At 47.7% G+C, this 19,007-nt stretch overlaps 1 long non-coding RNA gene and 4 other non-coding genes across 5 annotated transcripts; 1 reads left to right on the top strand and 4 right to left on the bottom strand.

Annotated features, from left to right (window-relative positions):
• Positions 1 to 247: 247 nt before the first annotated feature.
• Positions 248 to 411, bottom strand: LOC126499627 (U1 spliceosomal RNA). Its single transcript, XR_007591125.1, has one exon. It is a non-coding gene; the product is annotated as a U1 spliceosomal RNA (small nuclear RNA).
• A 4,991-nt stretch (positions 412 to 5,402) lies between these two features.
• On the bottom strand, positions 5,403 to 5,566 carry LOC126499646 (U1 spliceosomal RNA). Its single transcript, XR_007591140.1, has one exon. It is a non-coding gene; the product is annotated as a U1 spliceosomal RNA (small nuclear RNA).
• A 3,059-nt stretch (positions 5,567 to 8,625) lies between these two features.
• Positions 8,626 to 9,818, bottom strand: LOC126499557 (uncharacterized). Its single transcript, XR_007591111.1, has 2 exons — positions 9,183 to 9,818; positions 8,626 to 8,740 (listed from the first exon to the last, which is right to left on the bottom strand). It is a non-coding gene; the product is annotated as an uncharacterized lncRNA (long non-coding RNA).
• On the top strand, positions 9,658 to 9,821 carry LOC126499645 (U1 spliceosomal RNA). Its single transcript, XR_007591139.1, has one exon. It is a non-coding gene; the product is annotated as a U1 spliceosomal RNA (small nuclear RNA).
• Positions 9,822 to 14,440: 4,619 nt separating this feature from the next.
• On the bottom strand, positions 14,441 to 14,604 carry LOC126499644 (U1 spliceosomal RNA). The gene has a single exon (XR_007591138.1). It is a non-coding gene; the product is annotated as a U1 spliceosomal RNA (small nuclear RNA).
• Positions 14,605 to 19,007: the final 4,403 nt, after the last annotated feature.

Below are 19,007 nucleotides of genomic sequence, written 5' to 3'. Positions count from 1 at the left end.
AGCTTTTAAGCAAAACCCATGGAGGAGCTTGGGCCAGTACACCGTACTCCTTCGTAGTGTAAGTCTCTAAAATCAGCATCAGACCAAAGAACCCCCAAAGACACCACGCAGTCAGATCTACGTACAAGTTTGAAAACAAGACTTTACTTATCATAAACCCACTTAGAGCAGTGTCCGCGCATCCCAGAGCAGACACTTGGCGACACTTGAGCAGCATCAAGCTGTTCTTTCCTTCAACCAGAAAGACCAGGGGAGAGCGCGAACGCAGTCCCCCACTACCACAAATTATGCAGTCGAGTTTCCCGCATTTGGGGAAATCGCAGGGGTCAGCACATCCGGAGTGCAATGGATAAGCCTCGCCCTGGGAAAACCACCTTCGTGATCATGGTATCTCCCCTGCCAGGTAAGTATGAGTTGCTCCCCCACGGCCGCGCCTTCCCTCACCACACACGCACTTATAACCGACGGTCACCGCCCTCGCCACGCCGCCTCGCCGTCCTCTCATGCCCCCCTCCGAGCTCCTCACGGACATCCCCCGTCCGCCCCACGCGGGACGGTCACCGCGCGGGACGCGCCTCGCCGACACCGCCCGACCGGCAGCCACTGCGCGATACCTTATCTGCATACGCCCCGCCCCGCGCTGGCGGCTCCTGCAGAGAACGGGGCAGCTCACCTGCAGCGTCCAGCGCTCACCTGGCAGCTCACAGCATCTCCGACCCGATATGCACAGAGAAACCCGTCTCGAAAAAACAGAAACATCAGCAACGGACCAACAAAAGAAACCCAACAACAAAAAGGCAAAGGAAACTATGATCGCTCCTTCACTTGGGGGACTTGACTCATGTTCAACTTCTCCATTTGTTTGTCACAACGACAAAACCACGCTCATGACGCTTTTTGCTATCTCCCCTCCCCCCGCGCGCACTCCCCACCACCCCCACCACCTCCACTCCCTCCCACCCCCGCGCTGCGGAAGCGGAAGCTAACGGATCTATTGAGCATATCGTGAAAGGCAGAAACATGCTCTTGGAATTTTAATTTAAAAACTTAAGACTCGGGCCTTTAATTCCACGTTCGGGAGGCAGAGGCAGGAGGATCTCTGTGAGCTGGAGGCCGGGCTGGTCTACAGAGTGAGTTCCGGTTCAGCCAGGGGTACACAAACAATAGAAACACACTAACACTCGAGTGCCGGGTGTGTGGTGAGCTCTGCGAGGTCTAGGCCAGCCAGAGCGACAGTGAGACCCTGTCTCAAAACAACAAAACTGGAACTGGAGCAGGAATTTACACATAGCTAGGTGAGAGAGGGCAAGCTCAGCATGTGAGATCAATGCTCGGTACCAACGTATTAAAAAAAAATAAAAATGCTAAATCAAAAAACCTGAGATCAGGCTTTTGACATGTAGCCCAATTCCCCCAGCCCCAAGGGCTCTGGCCCTGGTAGTGCCTCTTTACCCTGGGGGCACTGGAAGCCACACTTGTAGAGTGATCAGCCACTGGAGTTACTTGCTACCAAAGTGAAAAGCAAAAGCATTGGACCTGTGCTTCAAACTTGAAGCCAGGAGGAGGTCAGGAGAACTGGACTGTGGTTTTTCACAAAAGACTTGAAACTTCAACAACCTGGAAGAGTTGACATTAGTGCTGAAGTCAACTTTTGAAAGTGCCCTGAGACTGGAAAAAGATGGCTCAGAGGATAAGGGTTAAGGTATAAATATTATCTCAAAATGTATAGGATATATACACATATATACATGCATAATTTCTGTCATATTAATGGTCACTAAAAGAACAACTACTAGTCTTAAATATTCTACACTGATATGGAGTTTTTTATATTGATACAAAAATTAAGATTGTTTTTTATACTGGATATGTTTCTGCTCTTGCATATTTTTGTACATTGATACAAAATTAAGGGGTTTTGGTCTGGAGAGATGACTCAGCGGTTAAGAGCACTGACTGCTCTTCCAAAGGTCCTGAATTCAACTCCCAGCTACCACATGGTGGCTCACAACCATCCGTAATAAGGTCTGGTGCCCTCTTCTGGCCTGCAGGCATACATGTAGACAGAATATTGTATACATAATAAATAAACATTTTTTTAAAAATTAGGGGGTTGTTGTTGTTGTTGTTGTTAGAACATGCTGTACATAGGTTTCTTCTTTTTTATGTTTTTTTGAGACAGGGTTTCTCTGTAGCTTTGGCGCCTGTCCTGGATCAGCTTGTTCTACCACTGCCCGACTGTACATAAATTTCCAGTCTTGTTTAAGGAGTTGTACCTATGCAGCTAACAATGTAATAATGTACATTCCCAGTCCTTGAAAGTTATTACTGAAAACTATTTAGGATAATAAAGATGCAGGAAGCTGGGGGGTGGTGGTGGCATATGACTTTAATCCCAACACGCGGGAGGCAGAGGCAAGCAGATCTCTGTGAGTTCCAGGCCAGCCTGGTCTACAGATCGAGTTCCAGGACAGGAACCAAAGCCACTCATAGACATTTTAGGTGTGTTTTCAAGGTCAGAAAGATTTATTTATTTATTATGTATACAACATTCTGCCTTGATGTATGCCCACGTGCCAGAGGAGGGCGCCATGTGGTTGCTGGGAATTGAACTCAGGACCTCTGGAAGAGCAGGCAGTGCTCTTAACCTCTGAGCCATCTCTCCAGCCCCCAGCGATACTAGATAGATAGATAGATAGATAGATAGATAGATAGATAGATAGATAGTCTTCAAACACCTCAAAGACCTACAGAATATGGCATTTAAAGTGGTTTGTTAACATAGGACTTTTTGTGAGTGTGACACATCTGCTCCTGGCAGCACCGATTTACTTAAGAGAAGATGACGGACATCAATGAAACCCCATATGGAGCTTGTTTTCAACGTAGCAAAACTAACCATTTGGACAAGAAACTGCTCTTTCTCAACTGCTGACACTAAGCTGTACAAACTGGACAAGCAGGATACAAAGCAGAGAGACTATTGGACTTTGCCAAGACAAGTATGGCAGTCTTTCAAATTCCCTGCATCACAGAAAAATCTGTCAGATACTCTAGGCCCGTAGGCCAAAGATGGATGCCCCGACGTTGCAGAAGAAACCCGGGTGACTTCTCGGGCAGCCAGCTGCTTCTGTCATTTCTATAGTTTTGGCAGTTGCTTGCTCTGCACTTCCTGTTTACTCAAGTAATATCTTTCTCAGATCTCTGATGGAGATGGAAGAAATATAGTTACAGTTTTTGTTATGAAATTCAAAACTAAAAAACTTAAAGTATATAAGGTTGGGAGACATAAAAGCTTAGGTTGTTTATCTAAGAAACTGTTTTAAGGTCTAAAAAGATAATTTTAGGTCGGTAATACAAGTTATGACAGGAAGTAAATTAGGTACAAAACTTTTGACACACCAAGATAGGATAGATAATGGAATGTTTTCTCTGAATTTTCCAAATATAGACAGACTGGACGTTCTAGTAATTCTTAGGGAGAACTGTTTGCAAGGGACCAGTTCAGCTGGAACACTGGGACCAACGGGACAGGATCTCAGAAATAGGTGGGTCAGGAGTTGGCGAATAACAAACAGACCCAAGAATCAAAGGAATTGCACCTGAATGCGTCTTTACGAGGCATGAGGCTCATCCTTATACAGAAAAGATTATTTAACAGCATGTATTGTTTTTTCATATGATACAGATTATTCTTAGACTCATTATATCAGATACATGAGAAGAGATTTTCATCAGACAGATGTCCCTGGTGTGAATCTGCAGTTGGTCATGCTAGACATGGCTTGGCATTAGTCCGATATAAATCTTTATCTAGGCGATGAGTTCATGGCATTTTGAGCTAAGGGCAAGAGATTGTGGTTAACAGTCACACAGTCTAGACTCTTTTTATATTTCTACAATCTATGCAGAAGAACTTCTTTCCTTCTCCTTCTCCATATTTCTAACTCCTTTCCAAACCTTCCCCAAAACCAATCTCAAGAAGTTACAGGCAGTGATCTCTCTCTTCTTATCCCATTTTTGCTGAATCTGTCTTAATTGCTTAATTAAGTTTGCTTTTTGTTCTTCATTTACTAAGCACCAGATTAAACTTGGAAACCTTTTCCTCTTTTCCCCTTGAATACTAACTCATCTTTCTCCATTAGCATCATATACTCCTGCATATGGCAATGGCTCATCAGTAGACTCTGGAAACTTAAACATACGCTCTTCCCTTCCAGAAGAAGCCAGACTGTTCCTTAAAACATAAGCAGGTAATGCCAAAGGTGCAAGGGCTCCGACGCAGGAAGCACAGTACACACACACCTTCTCTGCGGGCACTCTTCCTTGAAGCTTGTACCACATCTTACGTGAGAGATATATAAATTTATATATGTATGTATTGTGTGTGTGTGTGTGTGTGTGCGCGCGCGCGTGTGATTTCCCTTCTTATGTCTTGTCACTGTCACTCCGGTGGCCCAGAACTACACTAACTCATGGCAACCACAGCTGGCTGAGAAGTTTTAAAGCCCTGCGCAGCAGTATGAGATTAAGGGGCATGCATTTGACGCGTGTTTTACTGACGGAACCACCCCCTCATTCTAGCTCATATTCCACGAGCGTGCAGAGCCCAGCCAGAAGAGAGGTCTTCAGGTGCAGGAATTGCAACGCTGAGTGGTTGGAGGATGGACCTGGGACCCTCAGCAAGAGCATGATTTTAACTTTCTTATTAGAAAGTGCTGGATTTTAACTTTTTTTTTTTTTTTTTTTTTTAAATATTTATTTATTTATTATGTATATAATATTCTGCCTGTGTGCATGTCTGCAGCCAGAAGAGGGCACCAGACCTCTTTACAGATGGTTGTGAGCCACCATGTGGTTGCCGGGAATTGAACTCAGGACCTTTGGAAGAGCAGGCAATGCTCTTAACCACTGAGCCATCTCTCCAGCCCCTGGATTTTAACTTTTATTATTAGAAAAGTTTTGGACAGAGGCACCCCGGATTACAGCAGCTGAGCATGAAACGTGCGGGAGGATCAAAAGAAGAAGGCCACCCCAGGATGTAGTCGGGGTCTGAGGCTGCAGGGATGCCCAGTCTCGACGGACATATTTATTTTACAAATATATAAGGGGCTGGAGAGATGGCTCAGAGGTTAAGAACATTGCCTGCTCTTCCAAAGATCCTGAGTTTAATTCCCAGCAAACCACATGGTGGCTCACAACCATCTGTAATGAGGTCTGGTGCCCTCATCTGTGCCATACACAAAGAGAACATTGCATACATATTTTTAAGAATTATAACTATAGTCAATGTTTCTGCTCCTGCCTTGCCTATCCTACGCCCGATATTCCCAGAAAACAGGAGGAACCTGAACACAATAAGAGACGCTAGAAAAGAAGCCTTTCATTAGAACCAGTATTGCCAGGGGAGAGCGCGAACGCAGTCCCCCACTACCACAAATTATGCAGTCGAGTTTCCCGCATTTGGGGAAATCGCAGGGGTCAGCACATCCGGAGTGCAATGGATAAGCCTCGCCCTGGGAAAACCACCTTCGTGATCATGGTATCTCCCCTGCCAGGTAAGTATGAGTTGCTCCTCCCACGGCCGCGCCCTCCCTCACCACACACGCACTTATAACCGACGGTCACCGCCTTCGCCACGCCGCCTCGCCGTCCTCTTATGCCGCCCTCCGAGCTCCTCAGGGCATCCCATCCGCCCCACGCGGGACGGTCACCGCGCGGGACGCGCCTCGCCGACACCGCAGGACCGGCAGCCACTGCGCCACAGCTCATCTGCATACGCCCCGCCCTCCCCTGCGCTCAGAGGCTCCGCCCAGAGCTTCCGCCCAGTCTGCACCCAACGCTAGGACGCGTCCAGAGGGGCCCTCGCCCTGGACCTGCACGGGGACTGCGCGGACGGCCATACCTCCAGACCTTTACACACCAGCCCTTTTACACACCATCCGCCGTCCGCGGGCACCGTCTCGGGATGACACGCTCTGCGGGTATCGAGGCAGTGTTGACGTGAGCCTGTCGTTCCAGCACTAGGACCAAGGGTTCAAAACCATCCCAGGCCAGGTAGAGACTGTGGTGAGGCCAGCCTGGGCTACAAGCGGGCCGTGTCTTAGAAGAAAAAAGTAATAATTCACGCGCCCGCGCAGATAGCTTGCTGTGCGAGCCTGGAGATCTCTGCTCTACCCCAGAATCCACAGGAGGATTCCAGGAAGCTTTTCTCTGACTCCTATGCTAGAGAGCTCCGTGAAAACAAAAGAACACAACGGGGAAAAGAGCCCACAAACACTAGGTTCTTTCCTTTCGCTCTAGTTCAGTTGCTGCTGGGTGTGGAGGTTGCAGACCTTTAACCTCCGCATTCCAGAGGCAGAGGCAGGGGCTGGTCGGCAAGGCAGAGTGTAGGGCCCGGGTCTGCCCCTGTTCCTGGGGTTCATCTTGAGGACAGTTTCTGGTCAGCTAACTAAAGCATTCTGTTTGTTCCTGTGCGCCCCCTGCCCCACCTGGTGATTAGCTGTAGGGCATTGTTGACTCCATCTTTGGTGTGGTCATTTCCCACCTGCCTGGGAGGAAATCCTTGTGCAGCAGCGAGGTATATAAGGATTTCCCCAAGGTTGAATAAACGGCATTCGCTGATTTCCTCTCAAATGACCCAGGTCTCTTTGTGTGTTCTTTCAATATCCAGACCCTTGCCCGACTTGCGTACGGTACAGTGGCACGCGAACTGTACGGAGGGGGTAACACAGAATCGGGTGTTACAGCAGAGAGAGGCAGGGACGCAGAGGGTGCTCTGAGATCGAGGGCCTACTTGTCTACATCTCGAGGACCACATAACAAGATCCAATTTGCAAAGGAAAAAGAAGAAATTAGAAATTCAGCTACTGGTCTCCTATCAACCGCCTGTCCTGAGTTTGAGGCTCAGTCAGGGCTTATAGACCCGGAACACTAACTAAGAGGAGCAGCGATCCTCCCAGCTCAGCAGAAGCACGCGGGAGAGAGGACTCCTGCCTGACAAGAGGCCCGAGGTTCTGCCTTGGGACTCTGGGAATCGCAGCCACTTAAAGCAGAGTAGGAAAGACCAGTAATTACAAACTGATTTGCTCAGTGGCTTACTTTAAAGCACTGCTTGTACGGCCCGTTCCTCAAGCGTGACTTCACTTGCTGTCTGAAGCAGGGTGGGCTGGAGAAATGGCCTTTAAGGTCCTGTCCCTAACGACCTGCTGCTGACTGCGGCCAGGCTTTTGTTAAGGCTTGCTTTCTTGCCTGAGCCACCTGGTGGTGTCGGGTAGAAAATGAGAACAGGAGCTGGACCCGGCACTAGAGCCTTTTAGGGGCTGAACTGCATTCTGGGGACCTCTTCTCCCTTCGACTCTCATTGTCACTGCTGCGCTTCCATTTAATGTAAGTCAAACACACACGCGCACACAAGAGCAAGGGTTGTGTAGCTCAGATATATTTTGATGGGGATCCTCCTTTAGTCAATGCTGTTTCAGAGACTGGACCAGGTTGGGCGTGGCCTTGGTACCAAAAAGGTGCGTTTCCTTTCTCACACCTGGATGTTGGATTCGGCTCCTGTTTCCCATTCATACAGAGGACTGTGATCTGTAAGTCAGTCCCCCCTTTAAATAAAGAACCCCTTATTTTAGCAATTTGGAGCTTTATTCGCGTTTTCCTTCTGGCGCTCCCGACGTAGGTGCAAGCCAATATATAGGTAGATTAGTGTGAGCTTATTACACTTATAGCAATAGTGAGCAATAGTGAATACTTGTGAGCTATTATTTATTTATTATTATTAATTTTTTTTTTTTTAGTTTTTCGAGAAAGGGTTTCTCTGTAGCTTTGGTTCCTGTCCTGGAACTAGCTCTTGTAGACCAGGCTGGCCTAGAACTCACAGAGATCCGCCTGCCTCTGCATTCTGAGTGCTGGGATTAAAGGCATGCGCCACCACTGCCTGGCGTGAGCTATTATTTATAGTAAATTTACATTGGTATAAATTTTGTATATTGATACAGATTCAAGTTATATTTGTTATATTGAATATGCTCCTGTTTTGACAATATTTGTACACCTATGCAAAGTTATTTTGTCATACACCTGTTTAAGACATTTTGTATATTAATACAATCTTAGGATGGATTTATCATATTCCATTACACATTTCTACCTCTGATCAAGATACACATGGTTTATATTTAGAGACCATTGTCCTCATTTACTGCACCATTGCTTAAGATGGTTTAATATTCTAATATAAAATCTTAGTCTTTAGGGGGCTGGAGAGATGGCTCAGTGGTAAAGAGCATTGCCTGCTCTTCCAAAGGTCCTGAGTTCAATTCCCTGCTCTTCCAAAGGTCCTGAGTTCAATTCCCAGCAACCACATGGTGGCTCACAACCATCTGTAATGGGGTCTGGTGCCCTCTTCTGGCCTGCAGATATACACACAGACAGAATATTGTGTACATAATAAATAAATAAATTAAAAAAAAACAGGTCTGTAAAAAAAATAAATAAAATCTTAGTCTTTAGATTATACAGGTATTAAGTATTCTAGGTCAATAGTCATCCATGTTTGTCATACTCATAGTTCTTTAGATACATAGGGATTGTATTTCACATAGACAGGTAACCACTCCAAAACACTGTAGAACATGGCATTTAATTAACTTAGGGTTTTGCCTTGAAACACGACTGCTCCTGGCAGCAATGATCTATTCCAAAAAAAAAAATGTTGAGCACCGGGGAAACCATGTATCTGCCAGAGAAGAAAGATGGCAGTTGCTAGATGGAACCTTGCCGGTAGGCCTCGAGACCTAGACAAGTAGGCCCTCGATCTCAGAGCTCCCTCTCGTCCCTGCCTCCCTCTGCCTTGCCGACCAGCCCCTGCCTCTGCCTCTGGAATGTGGAGGTTAAAGGTCTGCAACCTCCACACCCAGCAACAACCGAATTAGAGCGAAAGGATTGCTTGTGGGCTCTTCCCCCCCCACCCCCCGTTGTGTTGTTTTGTTTGTTTTCACGGAGCTCTCGAGCATAGGAGTCAGAGAAAAGCTTCCTGGAATCCTCCTGTGGATTCTGGGGGTAGAACAGAGGTCTCCAGGCTCGCACAGCAAGCTATCTGCGCGGGCGCGCGAATTATTGTTTTTTCTTCTGAGACACGGCCCGCTTGTAGCCCAGGCTGGCCTCACCACAGTCTCTACCTGGCCGGGGATGGTTTTGAACCCTTGGTCCTAGTGCTGGAACGACAGGCTCACGTCAACACTGCCTCGATACCCCAGCGTGTCATCCCGAGACGGTGCCCGCGGACGGCGGATGGTGTGTAAAGGTCTGGAGGTGTGGCCGTCTGCGCAGTCCCCGTGCAGGTCCAGGGCGAGAACCCCTCTGGGCGCGTCCTAGCGTTGGGTGCAGACTGGGCGGAAGCTCTGGGCGGAGCCTCTGAGCGCGGGGGAGGGCGGGGCGTATGCAGATGAGCTGTGGCGCAGTGGCTGCCGGTCCTGCGGTGTCGGCGAGGCGCGTCCCGCGCGGTGACCGTCCCGCGTGGGGCGGACTGGGAATGTCCGTGAGGAGCTCGGAGGGGGGCATGAGAGGACGGCGAGGCGGCGTGGCGAGGGCGGTGACCGTCGGTTATAAGTGCGTGTGTGGTGAGGGAAGGCGCGGCCGTGGGAGGAGCAACTCATACTTACCTGGCAGGGGAGATACCATGATCACGAAGGTGGTTTTCCCAGGGCGAGGCTTATCCATTGCACTCCGGATGTGCTGACCCCTGCGATTTCCCCAAATGCGGGAAACTCGACTGCATAATTTGTGGTAGTGGGGGACTGCGTTCGCGCTCTCCCCTGGCAATACTGGTTGAAAAATAGTTTCTTTGGAATTGGCACAGATTCCTGGTTACTTTCCTTAGCATTTGCTGGCATCTCAGTAGGGATACTATTTTGCTGCTGGTCGTTTTTTTATATAGGCGGCACTATATATCATTCCTGAGAAGTTGTCTTTAGTTTCTGTGGAATACTTGTGTAGCCAGTGCTCTCAGCCGCTAACCACGGAAGGTTAGACGACACACCATCTGGGACATAACTCTGAGGCTCCAAGGCAGCTCACTATTAGAAGCAACCCAACCAACCTTCACAAACAAGAAAAAAAAAGCATTAATGGCTTTTGCCTGGGACTGGATTAAGAATACTGTTCTTCCAGAGGATCTAGGTTCAATTAATTCTCAGCACACGCACGTCAGCTCACAACCCTTTGTGACTCCCAATTCTAGGCTCTCCAACACCCTCTTCTAGCCGCTGTGCACATGTGGTGCAAAGGCGTCCATGCAAGCAGGCAAAACATCCATACACACAAATATTTTTATAAATTTGGAGTCAGACTTTTCTTTGGTCTGCCAGCTCATAAATAACAAGGAGACAATAATTGTGAAAGCTCGGCCTATAGCTTAGATAACTTTATATAACTTAACCTCTTATATAACTTAACCACACATTTATATATTAATCTACGTTCTACCACTTGGCATCTCCTTGTACCTCCTGTTCGCTCCCAGTGTCTCCTGGCATCTCCCGTGTGCCTCTTCCTTTGTCTTCCCGGAAAACCCTATACCTCCTCCTGCATATTCAGCTTATTACACCAACCACAGCAAATACATCTTCACGCAGTACATAAAAAATCCCACAACAAAAACTCAAGAAAATTAAACTACAATTGATGATGCCCTTTTTATTATTTACTTTCCCTGTAGATTTTCCACGTAGCCCAGACTGGCCTGGAAATAGTATAACCTCTTCTCAGGCCCTCATCTCTCTTCTTCCTTCCTTTTTCTTTTTTTTTTTTTAAATATTTATTTATTATGTATACAATATTCTGTGTGCATGCCCGAAGACCAGAAGAGGGCACCAGACCTCTTTACAGATGGCTGTGAGTCACCATGTGGTTGCTGGGAATTGAACTCAGGACCTTTGGAAGACCAGGCAACGCTCTTAACCACTGAGCCATCTCTCCAGCCCTTCCTTCCTTTTTCTCTCCCTTTCTTTCCTTTCTTCTTTCTTTTCTTCCTCCATATCTCTCCCTTTGTCTCTCTCGCCTTTTCTTTTCTTTTTTCTGTGTGTGTTAGAAGGTGTCTCAGAGTTCCTAACTGGCCTGAACTCTATGCAGACCGGCCTTACACTGGGCTCAGAGAGTCACCGAGATCCACCAGCCTCTGTCTCCAAAACCCACTAAAGCTGAGTTCAGCACTTGAAACTCACATGGTGAAAGGAGCAAATGGATTTCTACAAGATATCCTCTGGCACATCTACCCACCCACACCAAAAATGCGGGAAAATTTAATGTAGGATTCGTGTTTCAATTAATAAAATAAAGGATCCTTATGCTCTAGTTTTGGTGGAGGGATGTTGTGATAGATTCACGCAGAACATGGTTTAGCATTGCTGACCACGGGCAGAGGAGATAGCAGATCCAACAGGAGCGCCACGCACCTGCTGCCTAGAATTCAAAGCCATGACAGGTTCCAAAGTTACAGCGAAATCTTGTCTCGAAAAAGAAGTATCAAATACATATATGGGTGTTTTGCCTGCATGTATTCCTGTGCAGTGCCCACCGAGGCCAGAAGAAGGCATCGGATCCCCTGAAACAGTGCATTGTGCGCGGCTATGTGGGTGCTGGGAATCGAATCCAGGTCCTGTGGAAGAGCGGTTCTTAACCACGAAGCGTCTTGCGCATACACGTCTTGCGAGGTGTACAAGGTTGCACCGCGGACAGCACGCAGTTTCACAGCTCTCCTCCCGTGCAGACAGTCCTTACAGTCGCCTGAGTTCCCGGAATCTTGGGGTGGGGAGGGTGCTGTAGATCATGCATCTGCAGTTGAGTGCTCACAGTTACGTACTGTCAACGTTTTGACGAGTTGTGGATCTCTGCACTAACTGCTACGTCAACGTGCAGCGGAGAAATCCTCCAACCAGACAGCTGAGAACAGCACGGATCTTCTGTGTATGAATATGCAGTTGGACGGCAATGACCATTTAGCACAAGTTATGTGAGGGGAGTGTATATTGCCAGAGACGGCAAAGCATAGCCTTCTATGCGCGGTTCCTGAGATGCAGGAAGCAGTTCCCTCCAGGCAACCCAGCTGCAGCTAAATGAGCGTGTTACTAGCGGGCCAAGGAGAGAACACCTGAGCCCTGAGGACGGCTTCTACGGAGTCCGCCTATGCAGATGATCTGGCTATAGCAATACTTCTATTAGTATACTTGTTCTTCATGTTCTTTTTTCCGTCCACACCGGTGGCTTCTGGAATGGATGTGCTGTACCGCATTAAAGCTGTAAAGGGGGGCTGGAGAGATGACTCAGAGGTTAAGAGCATTGCCTGCTCTTCCAAAGGTCCTGAGTTCCCAGCAACCACATGGTGGCTCACAACCATCTGTAATGGGGTCTGGTGCCCTCTGCTGGCCCGCAGGCATACATGTAGACAGAATATTGAATACATAATGAATAAATACTTAAAAAAAAAAAGCTGTAAAGGTGGGATGTAACATGAAGGGTGGCTCGCTTGTTGTGGTTTCTGTCCCGCCTTCCTGGCCAATCAGCGTTAATTTAAAACATGATTGACAGAATACAAACAATTCTCCTGCACCAGTGGGGGGAAATCTGAGTAGTAAAAGAATTGAGGAAATTGGGGAAAACGCAGAAATTGTTCTTTGCCTGCCTGATTATGAAACTTGGCAAAAAATTATACTGAAACAGAAAGGCACTTGTTTGTGACGAATAAAGTTTCTGAAGAACCTAGGACTTCGGGGTTGTGAGGAGGAACAATGGGAAATGTGCCACGATGGAGTAAAACCCACTTATCTGTGCCTCTGTGAACCGCGAGTAGTTTTAAGCCTCTGAGGTTAAAGAATTTGTTTATTAACTCAGCTAAGAATTAAGAATATAGTAACTGGTATGGGGCTTGGGAACTGGGGAAGCATGATGAATGATGATGTTCTGATTTCAAGGAATCCCTGTATTTTTTTTTTTTGTGAACTGCTTTGTTCATGTAACGATTAACCTGTAGCGAGAAAAGACAATTTCTTTGTGCAAAATTTATACACACACACACACACATTTCTGACAACCTTGGTGAAATTCACTGGCTCAGAGTAAATGATGCCTGTCTCAGGATTTCTACTGCTGTGATAAAACTCCACGGGCAGCGGTGGGTGGCCCTTTAACCTCAGCATTCAGGGGGCAGAAGCCAGCAGATCTCTGAGTTTGAGGCCAGCCTGGTTTACAAATCGAGTTCCAGGACAGCTAGGGCTGTTACACAGAGAAACCCTATCTCAAAAAAAAAAAAAAAAAAAAAAAAAGCAAGCAACCCCCCCCTCCAAAAAAACCACCCAAAGCGAGAAAGAGCAAAAGCCACACAGCAAGATCTTATAAAGGCATTTTCTTGATTGAAGTCCCTCCCTTCCAGTGAGTGACTCTATCTTGTGTCAAGCTGACATAAATATAGCGAGTATACCAGGCTAGCATTGAATTCACCATTGATCCTGCACCGTTTGAGTGCTGCTGAGATTAAACTGACTTTCTGTCAACTCGACAGGAGTCAACAGAGAGGAGGGAAGCTCAGTTGAGATACTGCTTCTATAAGATCAGCGATAGGCAAGAGAGCCGGAAGAGCATTTCTTTATTATGTATACAATATTCTGTCTGGATGTCTACAGGCCAGAAGAGGATACAGAAGGTTACGAGCCACCATGTGATTGCTGGGAATTGAACTCAGGACCTCTGGCAGAACAGCTAATGCTCTTAACCTCTGAGCCATCTCTCCAGCCCCGGAAGAGCATATCTTAATGGCGAATGTGGGAATACCCAGCCCGTTGTGGGCAGTGCCACCCCTGGGCTGGTGGTCCTGGGTGATGTAAGAAAGTAGTCTGAGCACGTCTCTACGGCCTCTGCTTTAGTTTCTGCCTCCAGATTTCTGCCTTGAGTTCCTGCTCTGACTTCCTTCAACAGTGATGGACTTGTCTTATCTCGAGTACGGTGGAACGGCATTTTCTTAATTAGCATACCTGGGCTGTTGGTCCTGGAGTCTGTAAGAAAAGCAGGCTGACCTGAGCAGCGATGGTGCGCGCCTTTAATCCCAGCTTGATTTCCAGCCCAGCCTTGTGTACCGGCTGAGTTCCAGGACAATCAGGAACGCCTCACAAGGAAACCATGTCTCAGCAAAGCAAAAAACCAAAAAAAGAGAAGAAAAAGGAGGAAGGCGAGAAAGCTTGAGTAATCCACGGGGGAAGCCAGCAGGTACACAGTACCCGTCCACGGTCTGCATCATTTCCAAGTACCAGGCTCCTCTCCCGCAGGGAGCTACACTAACAGCGGGGAAGTTACGCAACCTCATTCCACAGGACAACGAATACAAAGAAAACAACCAAAAGTTACCAAAGCAGTAAATATAAATTCTTTCTTTCACAACCCGCGTTACCAGGGGAGAGCGCGAACGCAGTCCCCCACTACCACAAATTATGCAGTCGAGTTTCCCGCATTTGGGGAAATCGCAGGGGTCAGCACATCCGGAGTGCAATGGATAAGCCTCGCCCTGGGAAAACCACCTTCGTGATCATGGTATCTCCCCTGCCAGGTAAGTATGAGTTGCTCCCCCACGGCCGCGCCTTCCCTCACCACACACGCACTTATAACCGACGGTCATCGCCCTCGCCACGCCGCCTCGCCGCCCTCTCATGCCGCCCTCCGAGCTCCTCACGGACATTCCCCCGTCCGCCCCACGCGGGACGGTCACCGCGCGGGACGCGCCTCGCCGACACCGCCCGACCGGCAGCCACTGCGCGATACCTTTTCTGCATACGCCCCGCCCCGCGCCGCTTTGCTTTTTTTGTTTGTTTTTAAATACTCCCTTACCTCCCCCTCGGGCGACCGCGAGGACGACAGGGTCTCCCCGACCGCACTTTGTAACCTAGGATGACCCTAAACTTAGGATCCTGGCTGGGGGCCGTCGTCCACTACACTCGGGGATTTGCTCGTGCCGGCCTTTCTCGTCGTTGGTTGGGCCTTCCGTCTTTCAGGCATCCGGCCCTCAGCCCGTCCTTTCTCAACCGAGCTTCAACCCTCCTCCCAGCTGGCACTGACTCGCGTGAAGCTGACCCGCTGCTCGCCGGCACGGCCCCTTTAATCCACCCCAGCACTCTGGCGGTTCCGGATCGCTCTGAGTTCAGGGCTAGGTATGGATGGTCTACACATCTCCAGTACAAGCCAGCCAGGGCTACCCAGTGAGATCTTGTCTCAGAACCAACAGACCCGCAAACGAAGACACAAACCCAGAAACCAGACATAGAAGGCACGAAAGTGGAGCAGTGGGGCCGGAGAAATGACTCGGCAGCTTAGAGCGCTGGCGGCTCCTGCAGAGAACCGGGGTTCGGTGCCCAGCGCTCACCTGGCAGCTCACAGCATCTCCGACCCGATATGAACAGCTCACAGCTCCACCCGACCCGACATCCTCTTCGGACATTCACGGGTCCTTGCACACAGGTGGTATGGCACACATGAATACACATAAAATAAATTTAAAAAATGTTAATGGGATAGGGGCTCCGTGCAGATACTCAGTCATGAAATCCAGGAGGCGACTTCTCCCAGGTGCCAGTGATCCTGGGTTCCAGGGCCGAACTTCAGGCACCTTCAGAGGCCAGAGGAGGGAAGCTGCGGAAGAGGTTTGAGCCAGCTGACATGGATGCTGGCATCCAAAGGTGGGTGGTCCCTGCAAGATCAACAACAGCTTTTAGCTGCTGAGACATCTTGCCAGCCTCCATAGTATTCAATAAGTTCATGAGGCAGCGACCTCCACAGGAGCAGGCCCAAGGGAGCAACCGCCGAGGGAGAAGGCCCGAGCCAGGGACGTCCATAGGAACAGGCTTGAGCCAGGGACCTCAGCCTGAGCAGACCCGACGCAGTGACCTCCACGGGAGCAGATGGGTACAAGGGAGCTACCGCTGACAGATCAGGCCCAAGGCAGCGACCTCAGTGGGAGCTGCCCCAAGCAAGCCACCTCCTTGGGAGCAGTCCCGATCGACTCCCCGACTCCCTGTATTGCGGAGAGGAGCGACCTCCGTGAGTGCTGAGTGACCTCCAGGGACAAGGGACCTCCAGGTTGACTGGAACCTTGGCCCTGACTGCACCACGAAGAGCAGCTGAGCCTTGGATCCGCTAGCACCAAGAAGACTGAACACCAGAGACACAGTCCAAACTACACCAATCAGAGAAAAAGATGGATAGACAAGGTAAGAACACACTTAACACCAAAAAGAGCAATACGACACCAATAAAAACTAGTGGGCCTACAAATAGCATAAAATATCTCGGAGTAACTCCAGCCAAAAAAAGTGGAAGACTTGTATGACAAGAACTTTAAATCTTTTGAAGAAAGAAATTGAAGAAGACACCAGAAAGTGAAAAGACCTCCCATGCTCTTGGGTAGGCAGAATTAATACAGTAAAAATGGCAATTTTACCGAAAGCAATCTACAGATTCAACGCAATGCCCACCAAAATCCCAGCACAATTCTTCAAAGACCTCGAAAGAACAGTACTCAAATTCATATGAAAAAAAAAAAACCCAGCTTAGCCAAAACAATCGTTGGCAATAAAAGAACTTCTGGAGGCATCACAATCCCTGACCTACAGTACTGAAAACAGCCTGGTATTGGCATAAGAACAGACAGGAGGACCAATGGAACAGAATAGAAGACCCGGATATCAATCCACACATCTTCAAATGGAAAAACAAAGCATATTTAACAAGTGGTGCTGGCATAACTGGATATCAATATGTAGAAGAATGAAAATAGAGCCATATCTATCACCATGCACAAAACTCAAGTCCAAATGGATCAATGACTTCAACATAAAGCCAGCCACACTGAACCTTATAGAAGAGAAAGTAGGAAGTACACTTGAATGCATTGTCACAGGGAACCACTTCCTAAATAGAACCCCAGTGTCTGTGTAGCACTTTCTCTTCTGTAACACAGACACTGAGAGAAACAATTAATAAATGGGACCTCCTCAAACTGAGAAGCTTCTGTAAAGCAAAGGACACGGTTAACAAGACAAAACAACAGCCCACAAAATGGGAAAAGATCTTCACTAACCCCATATCAGACAGATGTCTGATCTCCAAAATATACAAAGAACTCAAGAAATTGAACATCAATAAAAAATGGAGTACAGACCTAAACAGAGAACTCTCAACCAAGGAATCTAAAATGGCTGAAAGACACTTAAGGAAATGTTCAACATCCTTAGTCATCAGAGAAATGCAAATCAAAACAACTCTGAGATTCCATCGTACACCTGTAAGAATGGCCAAGATCAAAAACACTTATGACAACTTATGCTGTGGGGAAAGGGAACACCTCTACATTGCTGGTGGAAATTTAGGAAACAACCTTCCTCAAGACACAGTAATACCACTTTTGGGTATATATCCAAAGGATGCTCAATCGTGCCACAAGGACATGTGCTCAGCTATGTTTATAGCAGCATTGTTTGTCATAGCCAGAACCTGGAAACAACCTAAATGCTTCTTGATCGAAGAATGGATAAGTAAAATGTGGTACATTTACACTATTGAATACTACACAGCAGAAAAAATAACGGCAGCTTGAATTTTGCAGGAAGATGGATGGAACTAGAAAACATTTTGAATGAGGTATCCCAGACACAGAAAGACAATTATCACATGTACTCACTTATAGGTGGTTTTTAAACATAAAGCAAAGAAAGCCAGCCTGCTGCATCCTCAGAGGCTTCTTTTCAGGTGGAAGAACAGCAACCTTTATTTTGCTCAGCAACCTTTTATACCTCTACTCCTTCTGTGGAGACCCACCGGCCAGAAAGAATACAAACATCTTTGTCAGTTACAGACCACAAGGAAGTTCCACTGTCAGTCAGTGGGAGTGAGGGCAGCTGGCTCACAACACCAGCCTACAAACCACAATCCCAGAGAACTTAGACAACAATGAGGACACTAAGAGAGACTTACATAAATCTAATCAACATGGGAAGTAGAAAGTAGAAAAAGACAAGATCTCCTGAGTAAATTGGGAGCATGGAGACCATGCGGGAGGGGAGGAGGGGAGGGGAGAGGAAGGGAGGGGAGTGAAGAAAAATATGTAGGTCAATAAAAGCAATAAAACATTTATAAAATAAAAGAGGTTAAGTGGAGGAGGCTGGCTGGGAAGAGGAAGGGGATCTGCGGGACTGTGAGGGGGACAAGAGAGTGACACGGGTCGTGAACATGGTTGAGATACATTGTGCACGTATGGAAATGTCATTAATGAATCGAATTATGGGCTGGAGAGATGGCTCAGCAGTTAAGAGCACTGGCTGCTCTTCCAGAGGTCCTGAGTTCAATTCCCAGCAACCACATGGTGGCTCACAACCATCTGTGATAAGGTCTGGTGCCCTCTTTAGACAGAATATTGTATACATAATAAATAAATATTTAAAAAAAAGAATGAATCGAATTATGTGTAGCTGCCGTATGCGGACGGTTGTAAATAGGCAAAGGTCCGAGTACTTGGGAGGCAGAGGCAGGAGAATCTCTTTGAGTTGGAGGATGGGCTGATCTACAGAGTGAGTTCTGGGACAGCCAGGGCTCCACAGGAACTAACTAAGGCTGGGTGGAAGTCATCCGACTTAAGGGATGGATGAACCTGGGACCCTCAGGAAGAACATGATTATAACTTTATTATTATAAAGTGCTGGATTTTAACTTTATTAGAAATGTCTTGGACAGAGGCACCCCGGATTACAGCAGCTGAGCATGAAACGTGCGGGAAGATCAAAAGAAGAGGGCCACCCCAGGATGTAATCAGGGTCTGAGGCTGCAGGGATGCCCAGTCTCGACGGACATATTTATTTTACAAATATATAAGGGGCTGGAGAGATGGCTCAGAGGTTAAGAACATTGCCTGCTCTTCCAAAGATCCTGAGTTTAATTCCTAGCAAACCACATGGTGGCTCACAACCATCTGT

This window comes from Alexandromys fortis, unplaced genomic scaffold (genome assembly GCF_014885135.2).
Source record: "Alexandromys fortis isolate MF-2015 unplaced genomic scaffold, M_Fortis_MF-2015_v1.1 scaffold_35, whole genome shotgun sequence".
NCBI lineage: Eukaryota > Metazoa > Chordata > Mammalia > Rodentia > Cricetidae > Alexandromys > Alexandromys fortis.
Note: the sequence above shows the minus strand (reverse complement) of the source record. Positions and strands in the feature narration are given on the sequence as shown.